Raw genomic sequence first — 13,815 nt, 5'->3', positions numbered from 1 at the left:
GGGGCAGGATCTGCAATTGTAGGAACCAATCAGTTGGAGGGGTGGTTTTTCTTCTCTTCCACATCCCGGGCCTTGTTATCCTGAGGCAGTGGGCGATCTCCATCAATGTTTCTTCTTCCTCAATCCTTCTCCCATCTATTCCTACATTTATCTCCCATGAGCCCAGTCACTTCTTGCCTCTTTGCTTCTTCTCCTCCATCCCATAGTATAGGGATGACTAATCTGTGGCCCTCCAGATCCTGCCAGACCAGAGTTCGCCACCCTTGGGCCTCCAGCTGTTTTTGGACTACAACTCCCATCATCCCTAGCTAGCAGGACCAGTGGTCAGGGATGATGGGAACTATAATCCAAAAACAGCTGGAGACACAAGTTTGGGAAACCCTGTGCTAGACTCCCATCAGCCCCAGTCAGCATACCAGTGATGGGAGTTGCAATCTACTACCATTTGAAGGCCCACAGATTAACTGTACTCTTCTTGAGAACAGACTTTAAATAGATTTCAGAAGTTCAACACAGAACATCTTTGCGCCTATAGCATGAAGGTGACTTTGCCCCTCCACACAAACCCCTCTTCCCCAAATAATAATTCACAATTCTCGTCATGGAAGGAAATCCGAATGTTTGGCTTGCTAGCACCAGTTGCATGCCAGCTTTATGATGCTTTGGCTGGAGGCGGAAACCAGAATTCCAGCCGGTCTTCTTGGTCAGCCAGGGCTCATGAGGCAGTGTTGTGTGCTGTGGGTTTCTGCTGTGCTGCACTGACTTCCTGGAGTAGCTTGCAAAGACATGGCAACATCAGCAGCAGGAGCTGACCACAGCATAAACACAGCATTATGGCATGTGGACTTCAGAAACTATCAGATAAAGTTGCCCCTTCCTTGACATGCCAGGAATTGAAGCTTGAACTTCTAGTACAGGCTACAATGGGAGAGAGCAGAACTTGACCCTATTGTGCCCTGCTGGGTCATCTGAGTTTCCTGTGTTCATTTAGGGACAGTAACTCAACCAAGGAGCATCTATTGCATGAATGCCCTGAAAATATATATTGAGAATGGAGATGGATGGCAGACATGTCCAAAGGCTGGTGTCTAAATGTTCTCTTAGGAAAGCTTTTGCTCAATGGAAACACCTTTTGTGGTGTTCTTTAACGTTTCCAGATTCGAGTTTCTCCTTCCTATGTCTTTCATTCTTCTCCTTTTCTCGACTTTGGGTTTCTTCCCTCAGCCCTACACTTTTCTGCATTTAATGTTTGCGCTTACCTTTGAATGGGCCTCTCCTGCTGCCTTTGCCAGACCACTGGTTCCTGCAGCCCTAAATCATCCCTTCAGTAGTAAATGTCTTGGTTCTGTGACTCACAAGGGAGGTGAAAAGCTGGGGAGGGGGCCAGCTGAACATGGAAATGCATAGAGAAGACAGCGGAACTGAAGTATGACCTCAGTGTTTAATGTTCAAGTGGTTTCAGGTTTTTGCTTCCTTGGTTTGCACAAAGTTAACGCAGTATTCTTCAGGAACAAATAGACAAGTCTACATTCCTTGTGCTACATCTGTATAAACAAGGCCTGCTAAGAACAGGTTCTGGGTGCTTTTTCAGTCCCTGGGAATAAAGATGTTCTTTCATTCCTGTGCCTCTCCTTTCTTCTTCTGCTGTATCTTTGCAGATCTCATGGTTCATCTTACCTACAGAGCCTTCTGGAACTTCCTGTCTCATTTGCTTATTTTTCTTCAGAGAATTAAAGAGGGGGAGTGTGGAAATCTAACAGTTACCCTGGCGTTATTCAGAATTGGGGGTTCAGGACTGAAGGTGGATGTTGAAAAATGTTTCATTTCAAATCGAAGAGGTGCAGGGGCTTGAGCAGGGAAAGCTATGTTGCTTTTCCTAGAAGAAGCCCCATCCCCTAATGTGGTTGTGGTTACTTAGTGGTGAGGAAAAGGTCCTTGGTACATGCTCAACAATACTCACTTTTTATTGTAACCAGTGCAGATGGTGCTGGCATTTCAAACCACTTCAGAGGCTAAGCCAAGCCCTAATCAGCCCTGAACCATATATTGGATGTGAAGAAAATATGTACTAAATCGTGCAACTTTTTACCAATAATGTGGAATCCAAATAAAAATAAACGCAGATTTCTAAGAGCCAGAACAGACAAAACATTTTCATGTGGCGGTGAAAACATTTATGTGTGGCGGTGAAAAAAACACCTCATGAAATCTTTATGCTGTTTTTCATCTGAACAGGAGAAGGCTATTGTGACTGACCTGTGAACTTTTAATAACCCGTAAATGACTGGATAACGAGGGACATTGGAGGGACAATTGCAAGCTAAACAAGAAGGTGAGACTACTCAGCTTTTTGAAAGGTTATTGACTTCCTTATCACAAGTTCTGGCATGGGAATTTCTGTCTGATGTGTGTTTCTGTGTTCTGAAACTCTTCTGAAATCAGATAGAAGGAGCATAGCTGGGCGATGGTGATGCAATTACATTTGATATGAGCATTTTTTTACTGCATAGCATGACAATCTTAATTGAAACACCTACCCTGTTCTTATACACATTTACTCATTAATGAAAGTAGCATTCTGTTCCTAGCTGCTACTAAGAATATACACACCAAGTTTCGACTTTCTTGAGTGCCTAGAAGCGTCTTAGCTATTTGGGGAGAACAGTTTTATCCCTCATTTCCAGGAAGACCCTTGCAGTTGTCTCCCTTTTGGACTTTTTGAGTAATCTGCATGTTTTGGGCAACCCGAGTGCCAAATATTCAGCTTCTTTGTTGTCAAGAAGTTCCTTAACCATTTGGGGTGAACTTTTGAGCCCTCTGTTTTGACGGAATAGCGTTTTTAGCTTTGGATTACATATGTGCCAAGTTTCAGAGCTCCAGGTCCTTGGGAACTTTTCTAATAATTTGGATATCCCCGTCAGTTGGACACAAGCGTGCAAGACTCAAATCACCAGAACCAGCTGACACGAAATCAAGAGACCAAATAAATGCAAAGGAAACACAAAATGAGTTCTGCTATAACTGCTAAATTTTAGTTACAGCCTCAGTATGATCTAGTTTCAATTTAGCTCCAATGTGCAAGTAACATGCTTCCTTGGGATGTGGCTTTGTGCATTATGCAGAGGGTTTGAAAGGAAGCGGGAGCATTCTTAGTCTTCTGCACTTCAGGTTGATGTGTGAAGGAGGAATTCAGGCTTCTTCCCTGTAAAAAGATGTGTGATCTGTCTGTGGCAGATGTTCAAGTTCCCCTTTCATTAAAGACATTGGGAACATGAAAAGCAAAAGGGTGATTCATGCTTTCATCTCCCCCATACTTGCCACAGGCAAAGCTTCTATATGCAGAAAGATATGCCAGGGCTGATGATGGCTGGTGTGTGTGGAGAGATAATCTAGTGCATTTGTGAGCAGCAGCCAAGGATGTAGAGGCAAATAAGGGCTGAGTCCATGCATGGTGTTAATGACGTAATTGTTTCGCATGGTTATTTGCAGAAGGAAGCAGCATATGGAATGTGTGGTCCTTTCCCTTTATTATTATGCCTTATTTTATCTAGGGTACTTTTAGCTCCCTCTTTGTTAAAATAAATCCCGCAGTGGAAACAATATCACAGCATATGTTGAGGACTATAATCATGAACACAATAAACAATGAACCAATTCTAAAACAAATAGCAAACAGTAAATATCGATCAGATCACAGATCAGTTCAGCGAGCTTGCAGTATGCATAACTTTGTGTTGAACTTTTGTTATGCCCATTAGGCTGCAGAGGCCAGGAAACAAACTGGCTGTCCTCTTCATGGCTTGGTAGCAATCAGTAAAGACTGCAACATGTATAGCAGCAGAGGAGGTGCTGAAGATTGGGGGGCCGGCAGAGCACATATGGTGCATATGCATGATGTCACGCATGTCAGAGTGACGTCATGTATGCGACATCATGTGGCAGCTTCAGGAACAGCTGGGGCCTCCTTTCACATCAGGAGGAGGAGGAGGAGCTGGCCACGGAAGCCGTGCCACGCTTGGCTCCACACTTGGCCTCCTCTCCCCCCCCCATCATTCGAGGTATTGGAGGACCTGCGCCCCCCAAATATTTTTTGCGAGGGGAACATAGCTGAGCCCCAAGGTTGTGCCCCTGTATAGCAGCAAGTGTGCAGCTGGCCACGTGTTCCTGTAATGCACGTTTCTGTTATGCTTTTACCTGTGACAGAAGGTGTTCTTGTGATAGTTGCCTTCTCATGATCATTGAACCCTTTTGCACCAAACTATCTCCTACCATCTCACCAAATCCCTCTGTCCTGTTTTATACCAAAGTCAATCATGTTTGCTCAAGAATGACTCAGTGGCTTGGATCTGAACTTGTTAATGCCATTGTGTCATCAGATGCGTTGCAAAACTACAAATTCCATGATGCAGTCTGATGTTGGAGAAAATATGCATGATTGCGAGTGATTCAAAACCATTAATACAATGAGCCTAAATAGTATCTTGGTCCTAAATTGCTTTGAACAAAGGTAAAACACCAGGAGAGTGCACACTGAATTTTAATTTGACTCTTCAAAAAGTCACTGTTGGGGCTTGGAAAATGGAAGTGGAAGCATACTTTTCTTCTCTACATTTTGCACATAACTGCTGCAAACCTGTTAACAGATTTTACTTGCAGTCAGGATGCCAGATTATTTCGTCCTTTGCTGTTGAATATGTGAGCTAGTTGCCAGCTCCAGTACTCATTTTCTAGTATTTTTCCTTAAAGGTTCTTGCAATGTGCTATATCTAAATGTTTTCTTCATCTCCTGAAGTTCATATAATGCTTACATTAATATTTTCCCCACTTCTATATGACCCAAAAGCGTGTTAGGCATTTAGAGAACAAAGCGAGAAAGGTACTGTCCTTTCTCCAAGGAGCTTAGAATCTAATTTTACACATGACGGAACAACAAGGCCATGGCAAACAATAGGAGAGATGGGGTGAAAAAGAACAAAAGATCCAGCACGCTAGGTAAGCTTCAGTCATCCATTCAAAGAGCAAAATATCACCATGTAACTTAGGTGACCGCCTGCTCGCAAAATAAAAGCCACATAGCCAGAGCAAAGAATTAATGAGCACCCCTTGTGCGGAAAGAGGTCTGCGTGAATTTTAGATTTAATATTGCAATCCGAAGAATGTGGAAGTTAGTCAAAGCTGAAAGTCTGAGAATAATTCTAGCTCTAATAAAATTATTACTTGTGTCAATGTTATTTATATAGACGTTCCCCCTCCCCCCCTTTATCCTTTCTTCGTATTCATAGAATCCACTGGATAGATTATAAAAGCAATACATAACTGTACTAAAAACAGCAACTAAAAAATAGAGCAATAGGAAAAAATGCCTTAAAAGCTATGCTGTCAACTATAAATTCAGTAAACTAGGATGGTTTCGGTTTGGTGCCCAGTGAAAGGCTCCAGGTGAACTTCTCTAGGAAAGGAGTTTAAAAACTAGGTACTTTTTCTGGTAACACCTGCCTAACTTGGGACGTGGGAGAACTCAGAGAAGGGCCTCAAGTGCCAGTATTAATTGGTGATCAAGTCCTTGGTCCGGTGCCATTTTATTGGGAGCAGGTGGCACTGTGGTCTAAACCACTGAGCCTCTTGGGCTTGCCAATCAGAAGGTTGGCGGTTTAAATCCATGAGATGGGGTGAGCTCCCGTTGCTCTATCCCAGCTCCTGCCAACCTAGCAGTTCGGAAGTACGCCGGTGCAAGTAGATCCAGTAGATACCACTGTGGCGGGAAGGTAAATGGCATTTCCGTGCGCTCTGGCTTCTGTTGTGCCAGAAGCGGTTTCGTCATGCTGGCCACGTAACCTGGAAAGCTGTCTGCGGACAACAATGGCTCCCTTGGTCTGAAAAACGAGATGAGTGCCACAACCCCATAGTTGCCTTTGACTGGACTTAATTGTCCAGGGGTCCTTTACCTTTACCTTTTACCAATGCCATTTAGTATGTTAAAGTTTAAGAGCCAGCATCGCGAATTGTGCCTGAAAAGAAAGTGGGAACCAATAAAGCTCTTTCAAGATTGAGAAATACATTCATTCATATTTTGTGGGATAACTTAACTGCGTCAAAACTGGCAGAGAACTAGTCTTGTGCTTCCACATCAGTATAGCCTGGGATGATGATCAATGGAGGTCCATGTGGAACAGAGCGGTCCAACTTTTCATGCCAAGTGGGTTGCAAGGGTACTTCAACAGGGAACTTGTGGGCCACACACTGCCTCGTGGAGGCTGTGTTGGGAACAAGACCAAAAGTGAACACACACACACACACACACACACACACACACACACACACCAGCAGTGGCGTAGCGTGGGTTGTCAGCACCCGGGGCAAGGCAAGTAATTTGCGCCCCCTAACCCGTGGATTTGCGCCCCCTAACCCGTGGATTTGCCCTAACCCCAGATGTTGCGCCCGGTGCGGCCGGCCCCCCCTGCACCCCCCACGCTACGCCACTGCACACCAGCCCTCATGTTGCTTTCCCAAAGCTGGCTACGTGTGGTGCTGGGCTTTAGGAAGGAAGCACGGGGTGCTGGCAGGGTCCTGGAAACCCCTCCCCCACTCCTTCCCAAAGCTGGGAAAGTGCTTTTACATGTACGTCTCAAGGTAATTTACAGACATAGTCTATGGGACAATGTGGCTCTTGGCTCAAAAAAGGTTAGCTACCTCATATCTGGTCCCTCATTTCCAGGAACTGGAATGCAGAAGCATACATCTCACTGAACATGGAGGTCCACATATTGGTGGAGAAATTTCCAGAGGATTGTGCTGACCTCATATCCTATGAGCTAGTTTTTGTCCCAGGCCATATAAGTTCCAGTCAGGAAGGGGGGAGGGAATCCACTGACGCAGATGTCACCAAAACTGACATAGCTTTCATTGTCACAATGACTACAAATAGAATTTGGTCACTCAAGCAGTCGACTGAACAAACATATAGGATGATCAAACTGCTGCTGTCCTAATTCAGAAAAAAGCTCCTCTTACCTATGTGGTTTGGCTAATTTATCAACAGGAGACAAGTGAACAGACATGATGTCACTCTTATATTCATGGAGGCATTCCAGGAAACCTTGGGGTCAACATACCTGACTTATTGACGAATGATTTTTTTCAACACACACACCGACCACAAAGACCCCCATTTAAATTAATATTTAAATTGTGCCTTCCGGTCTTATTTCAGTGAGAGTATAAACCATGTGCAGATAAACTAAATATGTAGTCCTCCTTATGTTGTCATGCTGGGTGTAGTGATTGTAGAGTAGCTGATCCTTGCCTAAGCTCTTTCCATGACACCTTAGCATAGCAATACAGTGGAACCTCGTGTTACGTACCGTCCTCCTTGCGAACACGGCGGGTTACGAGTTCCGCTAACCCGGAAGTAGATGCTCCCGGTTGCGAACTTTGCCCCAGGATGCGAGCGGAAGTCGTACACCGGCAGCACAGCAGCAGCGGGAGGTGCCATTAGCGAAAGCGCGCCTTGGGTTATGAACGGTTTCGGCTTAAGAACGGACCTCTGGAACAAACTAAGTTCGTAACCAGAAGTACCACTGTATTGTCCCCAGCAGCAGAGTTTAAGCGCAGGGGAAAGAGGCAAAGGGAATTGTAGAATCGTAAGAGTTGGAAGGGACCCTGAGGTTCATCTAGTCCCTGGTTCCCAAACTTGGGTCTCTAACTGTTTTTGGATTACAACTCCTATCACCCCTAGCTATCAAGACCAGTGGTCAGGGATGATGGGAATTGTAGTCCAAAAACAGCTGGAGACCCAAGTTTGGGAAATCTAGTCCAACCCCCTGCAGTCCAGGAATCTTTTGTCCAACATGGGGCTCGTACCCATGATCCTGAGATGAAGAGTCTCATTCTCTACTGAATAAGCTATTAAGTCCCATTATGCAAATGGAAGTCCACTTGCACAAAACTGGATGTCACTTATGACTGTGTCTGTTAATTTGCTGTATTTCTTTTGATATGGGCAATGGGTTCAACAAACGTTTTGGAAGGAGATGCACATATCACCTTTTTTGGGGGGGGGAAGTAACCTTATTTCAAAAAGAAAAGGGATGTTGCTGTCAGTGCAGCTTCTCCCATCACAGACTGAAGCAGAAATCACTTAGAAGCTTGTATTTTATACTTCAGTACCTTCCTTTCCGAGGGACTCGGGTGGTGCTGTGGGTTAAACCACAGAGCCTAGGACTTGCCGATCAGAAGGTTGGCGGTTCGAATCCCCACAACGGGATGAGCTCTCGTTGTTTGGTCCCTGCTCCTGCCAACCTAGCAGTTCGAAAGCACATCCAAGTGCAAGTAGATAAATAGGTATTGCTCTGGCAGGAAGGTAAATGGCGTTTCTGTGCGCTGCTCTGGTTCGCCAGAAGCGGCTTAGTCATGCTGGCCACATGACCCGGAAGCTGTACACCGGCTCCCTCAGCCAATAAAGCAAGATGAGCGCCGCAACCCCAGAGTCGGCCATGACTGGACCTAATGGTCAGGGGTCCCTTTACCTTCCTTTCCAGGAAGCCTGGCAACTAACTAACTGACTGACTGACTGACTGACTGACTAAATTTCATAATTCATCCCCCTACTGGCTGTGGGCTCAATGCCTCTGTACTTGCTTCTCAGCTTCCCCCCCTCCATCCATTTCTCTAATTGCCTTGCAAAGTTAAAACAAATGGCTGATACTACATCCTGTTGCAATGAGTTCCATTAATTTGTGCTAACATTCACAGTCCTTTAAAAGGTTTAAGCCCTCTCACTTTTGGAATGCAGATAACTGTGTTCTGACTCTGAAATAATAATAATAAAAATGCAAACTTCTACGCGCGTTACTGTACTATAAGCAGAAATCATTCTGCATTAAATCTTAACGGAGTTCGATGTACCGAAGTCCCACTTGCTCACAGTGAGATACATGCTCAGTAGTCACATCTGGTGCCCAGTCCACACATATTACTACAGGAGAGAGGCAAGAATTCCCTTTTGGATGTTGTGTGAGAAGCAGGTGACTGTGTCAGCTGCACAGCTGCATTCTCTTCCAAGTCATATATAATGTGCAAAATCTGTAGGTCACAAATGCACAGCAATCTCTTGACTTTTCTTCCTTCATGAACTGAGCCCACTGAAATTCGCTGAGCGTGTCAGATGCTGGTGAGATGATATGAGTGTTTATTCTGTGTCATTTGCTTTCTGATGTCACATTCACACATGCAAGTCACCACTTGGTGCTTCGGGATGAGGGACCCCATCGTGGCTGGAAGTCTTTTCGCTCCAGGAAATTATCGACAGTCACTCTCTGTTCTTCTTCCTTGCAAAGTCGTCTATATCAGTTTCTGTTTGACATCCTGTCCATCCTTAGCCACGCATGGCATTGCTCTTGGAGATAAGGCCTTCCTGCGGAAGAGTGGGCATTTACAATGTCATGGGACCTCCACATTTAGGCAGTTTTGTGTTCCTGGGAGGAAAAGCCTTTGAGAAGGAGAAAATGTAAGCAGACACGATGTCATCTTTTCCTACCGATAGGGAAGACTTGCTGGCAGCCAAGAAATCATGCATGTGCTTTAAGAGTGATGGTTGACCCAGCGTTTCTATTTAGGAATGCACAAGGACCTGCCCGCCCCAATATTACACGCTTGTGAATAAAGCAAATGGTGGCATGTGAAGCTAACCTCTTAGCACAACTGGTTTCCAAAACTTGATGTTATTTCATACCTGATGTTCCTGGTTCATCTAAACGGAGTGGAGTGATGGGTTCGGGCCGGTGGGAGGAGTGAAATTTCCTAATTCTTTTATTTCTCCATGAGACTAGAAACAGATTTTAGAAAAGAGAAGAGCAAGGTTTGGAACTGTGCTCTCCAAAAAACAACCTCAACCCCTGCCCCTTCCAACCCTACAGTTCTGTGATTCTATAGCGGCATGTGCAATGCATAATTCTTACTTTGACATCCTGCTTTGTCAGCCCAAGCCAACTTCAGCAAAGGATGTCCTGTTGAGCCAGCCAGAATTTTAAAGCAGTGTAGATCACACATCCCTGGGAATAAAAGTACATTTCCATGTTATGCAGCTTGTGGGGTGTAACTACATCTTTAATTGTGGAAGATGACCGGCTTTTATACTGGTGACGTAAAATCCATTCATCCGCAGTGCTTGCTTAAGGAGCCTTTTTTGTTTTATCGTGGCAACGTCAACGGTGGTTTCCCTGTGAGGGATTCCTGGCCGCATCTGGCTTCCTAGATTATACCATAAAGTGCTAAGCAGTTTCCCTAGGATCACAGAAAAGAGACTGGATTCTACATATTTGGACATGTCTAGACACTTTCATAATAGCTCTGGGACGCATAAGCAGGAAGTGCAGTAAGACTGTGGTAGAAATGTTTGTCGGTACGTATGCCACCGCCGATAGTAATGGAAAGAAAGCATGGCCATGTTCCATGGGCATTTTTTGTGTTGTTTCGGAAAGGTGTTGTTTTTTCTTATCAGTATTGTCAATAGCACATGGTAGAGATGCAGAACCTGTGGCCTCTAGATGTTTTCTGGACTCTCAACTCTCATCAACTCCAAGAAGCAAGGCCAGTTGTCAGGAACAGTAGACATTGCAATCCGATAACATTTGGGGGTTCACCAGTTCCCCATTCCTGGCATAAGGTAAAGACTGTGCCAGGAAGCACCTTCAAATACTGCATTAACATAGTTATTTAATATAGTTAGAGAAGCCGAGATTCCTAGTGTGAAGTGTTAACATTGTGCCAGAACATTAAATTATCCAGGATACTTACTGACAAGTATTTCCTCCAGCAAACAGTAAAAATCCAGCTCCTGCGTCTGTTAGGTATACAATAAAATTATGAATTGACGCAAAGCTATCCGCCTGTAGAGCAGTTGACTTTTATATGCCATTACACTTTTGACCTTTCTTTCGGTTTTGCTTCTTCACCTCCAGCACTGTCTTTTTGCCTACCTCTCTTTTTAATTGTAGGGTGTTTGCTGTTCCAGCAATCTCCCTTGCTGGAATACAGCACTTTGTGGTGTATAGAAAACTGAAGGCAGCATGAGAAGTGATATTGCCCTTTCATGCCAGGTAACGGGGAGATAAGTAAATACTGTCTATACCTGGTGGTAACTGACATAACTTAAATTAGAAAGGGTTTGCATTTTCAGAACGTGTTGGATATATAATTCTAGGCTCTGCAATGGCAAGGGAACGATCCCAGATCGGAAAAAAATGTCATCTTGTTTTACTGGCAAAACTTTTTCAACATATGCCTTGTAAACAGCAAATGTGTAACGTACAGATTTCCTTGTCCACCTTTTATGCTGACTTTTCTCAGCTTAACAGCAAAGGCAGACAGTCTGTTTATAGCCGGTTCCATGTGCTAGCACAATGCTGTACTGTTTGGCTTGTGGGCTCTGGAGGGGAATGTTTTAAAAATATAAAATGGTTCCATTGACTTTCTTCTTCTTCCTTAATTCGGGAAAACATTGCTGTTAATATTAGCTGGTGGAAAAGCTTCCTTTTAAGAAAAATAGCAACTCAGTCCTATATATGAAGCTTGAACTGTTGACACAAGAGAAAAGGCTAGAATGTTGTTAGAGTAGGTGCAATAGTGTTCAGAAGGGCTGGATCGAGGATGCAGTAAGAGGAAATTCCTCTCTGTCTCCTTAATATATCCTGTTTAGGAGGCAGTCAGAATAGCAACCCTTAAACCTAATGGAGCACAGAGCTAATGTCCAAATATTATTCCTGCATACCTGCATAACCACCGGAATGATGGGGGTAAAGGAACAAGCTAGGTAGAAGTGTTGCTGACTTTCAGCTGTCCCCAGAAAACCCTGTGAATTGTCTTCTGCTACCACAGAATAATCACTCCCCTATAGAGGAAATAAGCGTCTTTGTTCTTCCCACTGATTTCAAGGCACCTTGAATGTTTCGAGTTGCCCTGCAACCAGTGTTGAGCGGAATCATTCAAGAACAGTAACACTCAAACGCCGGAATAGATTAAAGATTTAAACTCTGCAATGGCGAGGGAGGGGTCAATGTTGGTGCCATTTTGAAAAGTAATGCACAGGTATGGGGGGGACATCACTGGACTGAATCTCATGTCGTTGTGGTTCATACCACTTGAACTTTATATGACTTGAACCAGCAGAATGGTAACAAATCTTTTTAGTCTTAATTCCAATAAGCCCTACTCCATAAGCACTACTTAGTAAATACAGGTAAATTCAGCACTACTTACATACCTGCTTAGTAAGCACTAAATTGAATGCTAGAGGATGTGGGTACTCCTCCATCTCTGTCCCTCCAACTCTGCAGCTTACTGAGCTTTGCTCTTGGCCTTCTCCCCCAATTCCCATCCCCGATTCCCAGGTCCATCACCAGTTATGATCTGCAGCTCAACCCTCTATGATTCATGGCTTTCAGATTCCAAGTTGATGCTTTTGCCTGATACGCAGCCTTCTATATACTGGACTCCTACAAACTCAGAGCCATGTGGATATTCATTTTGTTGTCTTACTCACCTTTTCCTTACTTCCACAGGGCAGCGAGCCTATGATCCTTTGTTTTCTTCACACTGAATATGCATAACAAAAGTGCACACACCCAAGAGATTTGGATAGGGGAGTTCCGTTATATCTATTTCTGTGGAAAAGGGCCAACTTCTTACAGAATGCAATGCTTAGGTGGCCATATTGAACTGTGTCACCTGGAAAGAGCCACCAAGTGTGTTTGCTGGGGTGGCGGCTTTGGATGAGAGGAGACACCGATTATTATTTAATTTTATTACTGGAATACTATTTATTAGATCTCTTACTAGCCATAAAGCAAAAGTAGTAGGAGCAATCTTTGGATTATATAGATACTTGACTAGTTTGCATTGCAGGTTAAAATGTTACAAATACATTCCTCATGAAATAGGATAGAAAATAATTAATATTGGGTGGCGAGGTTGTAGTGCAGTTGAGGGTAGAGATGGGGACCAGGAGGCCTCTTGAAGCTGGATAAAAAAGTGTGTCTGTAATCTTTCGGACTTAGCAGTTTCCTCTTCCCTGAATTTCTCATTCTTTTTGAAGGCTCTGCATCTCGATAGAGTCAGGGACAGCTGGCATGATGACAGGAGATGTAAAAAATGAATGCTTTGTCAGCCTCCGTCTGGATGCTACCATTATTTTAATGCTAATGTGGTTTCTCTTCAGTCTTTTTCCCATCTGAATGTAGGGAACTAAAGCCTCCTGATATTTATGGGATTTTACTAGATTAGCTTTTTTTAAAAAAAACACCCCCCCCCCCAAAAAAAACTTTAAAGTAAAAGAGGCAGTTCATTCAGTAGTGGGGGTTTGCTGAAAGTGCCACCTCAGATAAAATATTACAGGAGTCAAGTAAGTATAAATAAGACTCTTGCCTATGAAATGGCTTCTTATGTGAATTTGGGATTAAGGCCAAGAGTATGTCTAGGTTTTAGGGAAATTTATTAGCCGAGGTCAACTGTATTTCTAGGACTCGGAAGATGGGATGGCAAAGAATTTGCCCGTTGGAGTCAGCTACATCCTTGAGTACCATGCCTTCCTTTTACTGAGAGTTTTTTCTCTCCTCTCTTTTTTTATTTCACATTTTGAACTCTTAGGATGATACTGTTTGCAATTTTGACTATTATGCATCCTGAATCGCAGCAGATTAGTAATAGTACCACATACTGAACACATGAGTGCAGCACATTGTTCTTCTGAGAAACTGCCAAATTTTAATGACCCCCCTTTTTTGGAGACACATAGCTTTGCTATAGGATATTTCTCCCTCT

At 43.8% G+C, this 13,815-nt stretch overlaps 1 protein-coding gene across 4 annotated transcripts in view; it reads left to right on the top strand.

Moving 5' to 3' along the window:
- Nucleotides 1-13,815, top strand: part of DDAH1 (dimethylarginine dimethylaminohydrolase 1) — a 125,060-nt gene that overhangs the window by 4,706 nt on the left and 106,539 nt on the right. For all 4 annotated transcript variants that reach the window (XM_081866148.1, XM_081866150.1, XM_081866149.1 and 1 more), the window contains exon 2: nt 2,236-2,332. The gene's annotated coding sequence lies outside the window, so the exon portion shown is untranslated. The remainder of the gene's footprint in view (nt 1-2,235; nt 2,333-13,815) is intronic.

The sequence above is a fragment of the Podarcis erhardii genome (genome assembly GCF_964252035.2).
Source record: "Podarcis erhardii genome assembly, chromosome: 6".
NCBI lineage: Eukaryota > Metazoa > Chordata > Lepidosauria > Squamata > Lacertidae > Podarcis > Podarcis erhardii.
The sequence above is the reverse complement of the archived record's forward strand: the minus strand, read 5'-3'. Positions and strand labels throughout refer to the sequence as shown.